Below are 9,919 nucleotides of genomic sequence, written 5' to 3' on the forward strand. Positions count from 1 at the left end.
TTGGGAAAAGGCATGAGCGGACAGGGAAGAGGGTTTTCTTTCGAAAGAAGAGGCCTCCAGGAAATAACACAGGTGGCCTGGTGGCCACTCGGTCCAGAGTAATCAGAACTCTCTAGTTCCTGTCTCCGGCCAGCTCTTAAAGCTGCAGGCACGCTGGACAAGCCTTGTGGCGGGAAGCCGGCCCTGGAGCAACACCTGACCGCGTGGCTCCCCCTACCACAGGCATAGCCAGCTATGGCCGAGCCACAAGCCCCCTGAGACCTCCCTGGCCCCCGCAGGGAGCACGACCAGGGCTCCCAGGACCCACTGAGGGGTACCAAGTGGCAGGCACCCGCCTGGTCTGGGGCGGAGACCCTGTCCCTCCTCTAGCTGTGGGCGGGGGGAGAGACCCTACAGGATCTTTGCTCCAGACCCCACAACGCCGACATATATGGGTGCGAGGCCCTGGCAGAGCCGGGACACCCACCCCAGACCTGAGAACAGGTCCGGAGGAAAGTGAAGGAGCCCGCCAGGGCTATGCGAGAGCCAGAGAGCGCACCAGATCCTGGGGGTGGGGAAGCCCTTTCCCCAGCCGTGGTGGTTGTCGCCTGGCCAGAGGTCGCGGGGGAGGAGAAGGACGAGGGACAGCGGGGCAGGAGGAGGAGGACGACACAGTGACAAGTCACGCTGTCCCTGCAGCCGCCAGCCTGGGCGTGTCTCAGGCATCGCCGGACGCCGGGGAGGGATCCTCAGGGGCGTGCGCTCGGTTTTCCAACCCACAGGGCAGGACAGGCGGGCGCAGAGGAGGAGGGGTGCGATCGTCGTACGGGCTGGACATCGTGCTGCAGTCTGTGCACGTGGCACCACATGCAGCGTCGTGCGCCACGTGGCCTCAGCAGGCAGCCCCTGAGCACGCCCAGGATCCAGCTCACAGGCTCAGGGGAGGCCACACACTCTGGCCCCGGGGGTGAGAGGACGGCCCCCCACCACCCGCCACGGCTGGCTGCAGGCTGGCTGCAAGGGTGCAGGCGCGACCCCAGACACACCGAGGCGTGCCGCACACAGCACACGGGCACGCCTGCCCGCGCGAGGCCCCACCCACTCTGCAGGTGTGTGTGCGGGCCCCAGGGAGGGCTAGGCATCTCCGGGCCCCAGGGAGGGCTAGGCGTCTCCGGGCCCCAGGGAGGGCAAGGTGGCTCCGGGCCCCAGGGAGGGCTAGGCATCTCCGGGCTCCAGGGAGGGCTAGGCGTCTCCGGGCTCCAGGGAGGGCTAGGCGTCTCCGGGCTCCAGGGAGGGCTAGGCATCTCCGGGCCCCAGGGAGGGCAAGGTGGCTCCGGGCCCCAGGGAGGGCTAGGCGTCTCCGGGCTCCAGGGAGGGCTAGGCGTCTCCGGGCCCCAGGGAGGGCAAGGTGGCTCCGGGCCCCAGGGAGGGCTAGGCGTCTCCGGGCTCCAGGGAGGGCTAGGCGTCTCCGGGCTCCAGGGAGGGCAAGGTGGCTCCGGGCCCCAGGGAGGGCTAGGCGTCTCCGGGCCCCAGGGAGGGCTAGGCGTCTCCGGGCCCCAGGGAGGGCTAGGCGTCTCCGGGCCCCAGGGAGGGCTAGGTGGCTCCGGGCCCCAGGGAGGGCTAGGTGTCTCTGGGCCCCAGGGAGGGCTAGGCGTCTCCGGGCCCCAGGGAGGGCTAGGCGTCTCCGGGCCCCAGGGAGGGCTAGGCGTCTCTGGGCCCCAGGGAGGGCTAGGCGTCTCCGGGCCCCAGTGAGGGCTAGACGGCTCCGGGCCCCAGGGAGGGCTAGGCGTCTCCGGGCCCCAGGGAGGGCAAGGTGGCTCCGGGCCCCAGGGAGGGCTAGGCGTCTCCGGGCCCCAGGGAGGGCTAGGCGTCTCCGGGCCCCAGTGAGGGCTAGACGGCTCCGGGCCCCAGGGAGGGCTAGGCGTCTCCGGGCCCCAGGGAGGGCTAGGCGTCTCCGGGCCCCAGTGAGGGCTAGGTGGCTCCGGGCCCCAGGGAGGGCTAGGCGTCTCCGGGCCCCAGGGAGGGCTCTCGCTGTGACCAGACACATCCCTTGCCTGCTTGTCCATGGGGGGGGGAGGGGGAGTGGGCAGCATGGCCCCCAGGGCCGCTGTTAGGCAGGGCCTGCTGTGCGGGCCACACATGCTCCCGGGACATCCCTCCTCTGGCCCAGGGACTGTTGCTCGCTGCTCACAGAGGGGGGCACGGCCTCAGGGACAGCGTCTGCATGGGTGACTGACTATTCTCCACAGCCGGACCAGCCGTGAGAGGGGCGAGCCACGCCACCCGCCCGACCCTGGGGGGCCGGAAAGCGCCCCAGGGTCCAGGAGGACCCGATGAGGCAGCATGTGGGCACCCTGCAGCACATGCAGAAGACCCTGGCGCAGAAGGTCCGAGAGGACACTGAGTGATGGACCCACACGTGGGACCAACTTGTGCAGCAGGTGACACCGTGGGCACCCAGCTACCGTCTCTGCTCCTGCCTCCCACCCTCCCCCATTCCCCTCCCCTGCTCCCCAAGCAATGCTTCTGCTCCCTCCCTAAGTGATGCTCATGCCCCTGCCCCATCTCCCACCAACTGTGACCCCTCTCCAGCTCCTCCTCCACCCACCCGCCTGTGGTCCCAGGACCCACCCAACCCCAAGTTCGCTGAGGTCCCTGCACCCAAGGTGGCACTTCCAGCCGCCCCCCACGCCACTCCCAGCCCTGAGTCCCCTTCCCCCTCCCCCTCCCCCTCCAGGTTATGAGCCCCCCTCCTCCCCAGCTTTTGTTATTGAATGATAAATACAAAGTTCGTTCAAATGAAATCAAACAGATGTGTTTATTGGCTAGACAGGGAAGGGGGAAGGGAGGGCCTGTGGTGGGAAAGGGTATTGGAGCAAGCCAGAGGCCCCTGTATCCCTGGGGAGAGTTACTGGGGTCCCTGTGAGAAACTCTCTCTCAGGACCTCCCAGATGTGCACCCACAACTGGTGCGTCTGGCGGATGGCAGCTGTCCGCGGCTGCTTGAAGGGTCTCCCTTCGTGGCCGGCCTCTCCCCCTCCCCCCCCCCCCAGGAAGGAAGGTCTCCCCCTTCCTCTCCACAATGTTGTGGAGGACACAACACACCGAGACGACCTCGGGGATGTTGTGCTCCCCCATGTCGAGGCAGATCAGGAGGCACCTGAACCGCGCCTTGAGGCGGTTGAAGGCTCCCTCCACCTGCATCCCACCCGGCTGAGGTGGGAATGACATTGGTCCCTGCTGGGGTCCAGGTGGCCGGTATATGGTTTCATCAGCCACGGCACCTGCACATCCCCAACCGCAAAGTCACAGCAGGGGAAGCACGTGCCCACTTCCTGCTTTCTGTAGAGGCTGGAGTTGCGACATACACAGGCCCGACCACCCGACACAAGTGTCTGTAAACTGTCCACAGTGGGCAGCCAGGGCCGGCGGCACCACTGAGAAGTAGCCCTTCCTGTGAATATTCTGAGCCGCTCCATGCTGTGGTGCACGGATTGGAATATCGGTTCCATCGATCATTGCTCCGCAGTTCGGGAACCCCAGGGCGGCAAATCCTGCGACAATCGGGTCCAGGTCTCCCAGGCGGATGACCCTGCGCTGCAGGATGGAGCTGATGGCCCTCACCACCTGCAGAAGGAGACAAACGAACACACAAAGCGGAGACGGAGAGGGAGTGCCTGAGCCCTTGGGAGGTCCCCGAGCCCCCCCCCAAACACCCCAGAAGCCCTCCCCCCTTCAAACACCCCTATGAGGCTGCCCCCCAGCAGCAGGGCTGTGTGAGGGTGGGATGGCACAACCCCTCGGGGATGGGGCTTCACCTAACCCCCAAACCCCTTTCCCTAGGATCCCCCTTTTCCAGGACTCCCCCGCAGGGACTGCAGCTTGAGAGTGGCTTACCTCCATGAGGAGGGCCCCAACGGTAGATTTCCCCACGCCGAACTGGTTGCCCACCAACCGGTAGCTGTCTGGGGTGTCCGGCAATTGCGACTCGCCTCTCCAGGGGAATGGCGGCCACAGGTGGGTGTCGCATCATTGGAGGACAGGAGCGAGCCAGGCACACAGCTCCATGAAGGTGGCCTTCTGCATGCGGGAGTTTTGGAGCCACTGCTGGTCGTCCCACTGCTCCATGACCAGCCGGTCCCACCAGCCGGAACTGGTGTCCAGCCTCCAAGAGCGTCTCTCCAGCATGGGGTGGGGTTGCCAGGGTCTTGCTCCCATACGCAGGGAGAGGGTCTCAGGAATGAACCCTGTGTCCAGCAGCCTGCACGAACTGCAGCATGGTCGTGTGAAGCCATCGCATGCCCAGGGACAGCTCTGGCTCCATGGCAAGGAATATGCTGGACAACCAGAGCGCGCACTGAGAGCTGTGCTGTCCCTCAGAGAGGTAGGCAAGCACGCAGCGGAAGTAGCAAATCGGCTGTCTGGGTTCCTTTCAGCCGGTGTCTCAGATAGCCGTAGGCAACAGCACTCGAAGCAACTGGTGATCTAATGCCCTGCCTGCACTGGTTCCAGGTGGCCTTACATGCGAGATAGCGTCCATTCTGCATGGACACTTCCTTTCGAAATAGCAGATCGCTTGTTCGATGCGCTTTTGCTGTGGAGACGCTCTCTTCCGAAAGAAGTTTTTCCGGAAAAGCTTCTTTTGAAACAAGCTTGCCCTCTAGACGTAGCCATAATGGCCAAAGACGCTGCAATGACATTTGCCAACTCCCGCAGGACCCTCGGATGCATTCAGTCCGGACCCATGGATTTGTGTACGTCCAGCTTTTCTGAATAGTTCCTAACCCGTTCTTTCTCCACCGAGGGCTGCCCACCTCCTTCCCATACTGTGTCACTTAGCGCATTAGTCTGGGAGCTGACCTTGTCTGTGAAGACAGAGGCAAAAAAAGCCTTGAGTATTTCAGCTTTTCCCACATCACCTGTCACTAGGTTACCTCCCCCATCCAGTAAGGGCCCCACCCCCTCCTAATCACCTTCTTATTGCTAACATGCCTGTAGAAACCTTTCTTGTTACCCCGCACATCCCTTGCTAGCTGCAATTCCAATTGTACATTGGCTTTCCTGATTACACTCCTGCATTCTGGAGCAATGTATTTATACTCCTCCCTAGTCATCTGTCCAAGTTTTCCAGGTGCCTAGAACTTGTCTCTCTCACCAACAGACGTTGGCCTGATACAGATATTATCTCACTCTCCTTGGCTTTCCAATATCCTGGGGCTACACTGCATCTCTCTGTTTATGAGATTTTGAAAACTAAATATAAAACATCAAGGACTAGGACCTTATTTATAGATCCTTACATCTGGAAGTTGATGTCAACTCAGAACTACAGCCCTTTCTGCCAGAGATGAGAACAGCTGCTTAGCAGAGATTACACTTTCAGGCAGGAAATGCAGACTGCTGGAATAACGCTGCTACTTTTTTCCAAATGCTTATTACATCTGTCTGAGATACCCATCTCAATTGTAAATCAGACTCATTCATTGCAAATTAATGCCAAGGCAATTTTTAAAATAAACGCCCTTACTTCAATTGGTGCTATGAAACATTCTGCATCTAGAAAACCCCCATCTTAGTGAAGAGCCTTCCATCACTTTACAAAGTTAAGGAAGTGGTATTAATCCCCTTTCACAGAGTCATCTCACAAGGAGTCGGAATCTGAGGCTCTCTCTAGACTATGGAGTTTTTCCGGAATACCTCCGCTGCATCCAGGGAATGCGTCTGCTCTTCCGACATTTTTTGTGGATGGGGGAAAGTGGGAGATGTGATACGCACTGACTTTAGTAAGGCTATTGATACTATCTTGCATGACCTTCTCATAAACTAACTAGGGAAATACAACCTAGATGGAGCTACTATATGAGGGGTGCATGACTGATGGGAAAACTGTTCCCAGAGAGGAGCTGTCAGTGGATCCTGGGTCAGATGGAAGGGAGTATTGACTGGGGTCACACAGGAATGGGTCTTGCATCCCACTCTGTTCCGTATCTTTGTAAATGATATAGCTAATGGCCTTGGGAGCACTCTTAAGGTGCATCTAGACAGCACCTTTCTGTCGGAATAAGCTACACAATTTGCACTACAGAAATTGCGTAGTTTATTCCAAGTCGAAGTTGAAAGAGCTTATTTTGGAATTTGGCGCTGTCTACACAATGCCAAGTTTCAAAATAAGGCACTATTCTGACAAATCCCTTAACCCTCATGGCACGAGGGTTACAGGGACTCCTGAATGGCACACTGGCTATTTTGGAAAATAGCGGGCACTTTTAAAGATGCAACGTTGCTATTTCGGAATACTTACAGTATCCCAAAAGAGCAACACAGTCTAGACGTGTCCTTACAAAGTCTGCAGATGATACCAGCTGGGAGGGGTTGCAGGTGCTTTGGACGGTAGGGTCGTCATTCAAAATGGTCTGGACAAACTGGAGAAATGGTCTGAGGTCAATAGGATGTAGATTAATAAGGACAAATGCAAAGTGCTCCACTTCGGAAGGAAGGATCAGTTTCACACACACAGAATGGGAAGCGACTGTCTAGGAAGGAAAAACTTAGAATCATAGAACCATAGAGCTGGAAAAGACCTCAGGAGCCATCAAGTCCAGCCCCCTGCTCTAGGCAGGACCAATCCCAACTAAATCAACCCAGCCAGGGCTTTGTCAAGCCAAGACTTAAACACCTCTAGGGATGGAGACTCCACTACTTCCCTAGGGAACCCAGCCCAGTGCTTCACCACCCTCCTAGTGAAATAGTTTTTACTAATGTCCGACCTGGACCTCTCCCACCACAACTTGAGCCCATTGCTCCTTGTTCCACCATCTGTCACTACTGAGAACAGCCTCTCTCCATCCTCTTTGGAACCTCCCTTCAGGAAGTTGAAGGCTGCTCTCAAATCCCCCCTCGCTCTTCGCTTCTGCAGACTAAACAGACCCAAGTCCCTCAGCCTCTCCTCATAAGTCATATGCTCCAGCCCCCGAATCATTTTGGTTGCCCTCCGCTGGACCCTCTCCAAAACTTAAAAAACAATGAATAGTCTTGCAGTGCCTTAGGGACTAACAAAACATTTTGGCTGTGTCTAGACCGGCCAGTTTTTCTGGAAAGTCAGCCACTTTTCCGGAAAAACTTGCCAGCTGTCTACACTGGCCGCTTGAATTTCCGGAAAAGCACTGACGATCTCATGTAAGATTGTCAGTGCTTTTGTGGAAATACTCTGCTGCTCCCGTTCGGGCAAAAGTCCCTTTTGCGCAATCTTTTGTGCAAAAGGGCCAGTGTAGACAGCTGAGATTTGTTTTCTGCAAAAAAGCCCTGATCGCGAAAATTAAAAGCATTTCTGGAAAATTATGCCAGTCTAGACGTAGCCATAGATGGTATCATGACTTTTCGTGAGCACAACCGGCTTCTTCAGACGAATGGAGTTATTAAAGTCCAGTTTCTAAATAAATAGGTGATGGGGGGGGGGGGAAGACAGAAGAAAAAAGTAGGAAAAGAAATTAAAAAAGGGGATAGAAATAGTCAATAAGAGTGTTCCTGCTACATGAAGCTGACAGAGAAGGTACTAACTGTTCTTAAGTACCCATCCTTTGGGTTTTTTCTGTCATTAAGATGTGGAATGTAGCAGGCCATCTAGTCAATGTCTTTATTCATATGCTGCAGGGGGTAGCCGAGTTAGTCTGTACAGGATAAACTTAAAAAACAACCAATGGTCTGGTAGCACTTTATAGACTAACATCCCTCTGTGACAGGAATCAGACTTGTAAATGAAGTTAAATTCTAAGGCTTCCCTGTGGAGTTGGCTTGTGAAATTGGCCTGAAACAATGCAGTGACTATGAGATCCATTAATGTCTAGGAAGGAGGACTGCAGAAAGGGATCCAGGAGTCAGAGTGGACCACAAGCTAAAAGTGAGTCAACAGTGTGACACTGCTGCAAAAAAAAGCAAACCTCATTCAGATGTATTAGCAGGAGTGCTATAAGCAAGATACAAGAAGTCATTCTTCGGCTCTACTCCATGCTGATTAGGTCTCAGCTGGGTTACGTCTACACTGGTATGATTTTCCGGAAATGCTTTTCACGGAAAAGTTTTCCGTTAAAAGCATTTTCGGAAAAGCACGTCTAGATTGGCAGGATGCTTTTCCGCAAAAAAGCCCCGATCGCCATTTTCGCAATTGGGGCTTTTATGCAGAAAACAAATCTCTGCTGTCTACACTGGCCCTTTTGCCCGAACGGGAGCAGCATCGTATTTCCGGAAAAGCACTGACCATCTTACCTGAGCGGGTGTTCCAGTGGTCAGTTACCTCCCTGCTGCATTGTGCCTGGGTCTGTCTAGCTCCAGGTCTCAGCCCCCGGCATAGGTACAGTCTGACCCAGTCTCCCCGTAACCCTCTGCTTGTGCAGCCAGGCAGCTGCGCTCCGTGTCCAGGGTCTGGCTTGATCCTTCCCAGTTCAACACCCTTGAAGAACTGACTCCAGAGCCAGACGCCGGCTCGGCCACGCCAGCCCCAGTGCTGAGTGCAGAGGGAGAACAAGCTCGCTAGGCCGGCGCGATTCCCCTCTGGGCACCCGGCACCGCGTCTGCACGTCCAGCCGCCGCGCCACGCGGGACCTGCGAATCCTCGGTACTCGGGGCCCACGTGGACACTGTCCTGGGCAAGGTTTTCTCTCCTTTCCCCGGCTCTTTCCCTCCCCCTGTCTCTGCGTTGTCGGGCGCTGGACCCCTGAGCCCCAGGCACCGGGGCTGTGCCGCCGGACCCCGCTCCCGAGATGCTCTTGGCACGTCTAAGGCGCTGCAGGCCGGGTCGCTGGTTTTAAGTGTGTCCAGGTCCAGACTCCCCCGGCTGGTCTGAGCGCGGGGAGCTCATTAGCCAGCAGGACTCCCACCTCTTGTCCAGCGTCACTGGGCACCAGAGAGCACTGCAGCCAGGCAGGGAGACAGCCCAGACGGGCACCTTTCCAGCGGGCTTCTCCGAGCACCTGCGCAGCAGCGACCTGTCCTCTTCCTCACCGGCCGTCCCCCGTTCGCATCACCGGCCGTCCCCCGTTCCCGTCACCGACACGTCTCCCGTTCGCGTCACCGGCGCATCCCCCATTCACGTCACCGGCGCGTCCCCCGTTCGCATCACCGGTGCGTCCCCTGTTCGCGTCACCGGCCGTCCCCCGTTCGCGTCACCGGCGCGTCCCCTGTTCGCGTCACCGGCCGTCCCCCGTTCGCGTCACTGGCACATCCCCCGTTCGCGTCACCGGCCATCCCCCGTTCGCGTCACCGGCGCGTCCCCCGTTCGTGTCACCAGCGCGTCCCCCTGTTCGCGTCACCGGCCGTCCCCCGTTCGTGTCACCGACGTGTCCCCCGTTCGCGTCACCGACGTGTCCCCCGTTCGCGTCACCGGCGCGTCCCCTGTTCGCGTCACCGGCCGTCCCCCGTTTGCGTCACCAGCGCGTCCCCCATTCGCGTCACCGGCACATCCCCCGTTCACATCACTGGCTCGTCCCCCGTTCGCATCACTGGCTTGTCCCCCGTTCGTGTCACCGGCCGTCCCCCGTTCGTGTCACCGGCACATCCCCCGTTCGCATCACTGGCTCGTCCCCCGTTCACGTCACCGGCCGTCCCCCGTTCGCATCACCGGCACATCCCCCGTTCGCATCACTGGCTCGTCCCCCGTTCGTGTCACCGGCACGTCCCCCGTTCACATCACTGGCTCGTCCCCCGTTCGCGTCACCGGCGCGTCCCCCGTTCGTGTCACCGACACGTCCCCTGTTCGCGTCACCGGCCATCCCCCGTTCGCGTCACCGGCGCGTCCCCCATTCGTGTCACCGGCGCATCCCCCAGCCAATGACAAAAACGCGAAATAGCCTTCCCGAGATCCCCGCCCACGGCTGCAGGGTTTCTGCACATAAAAGCCAGGGCTAGATAGGGGAGCAGGCAGGGCATTGCCTGGGGCCCCCACCATA

The sequence above is a fragment of the Pelodiscus sinensis genome, chromosome 29 (genome assembly GCF_049634645.1).
Source record: "Pelodiscus sinensis isolate JC-2024 chromosome 29, ASM4963464v1, whole genome shotgun sequence".
NCBI classification, from domain to species: Eukaryota; Metazoa; Chordata; order Testudines; family Trionychidae; genus Pelodiscus; species Pelodiscus sinensis.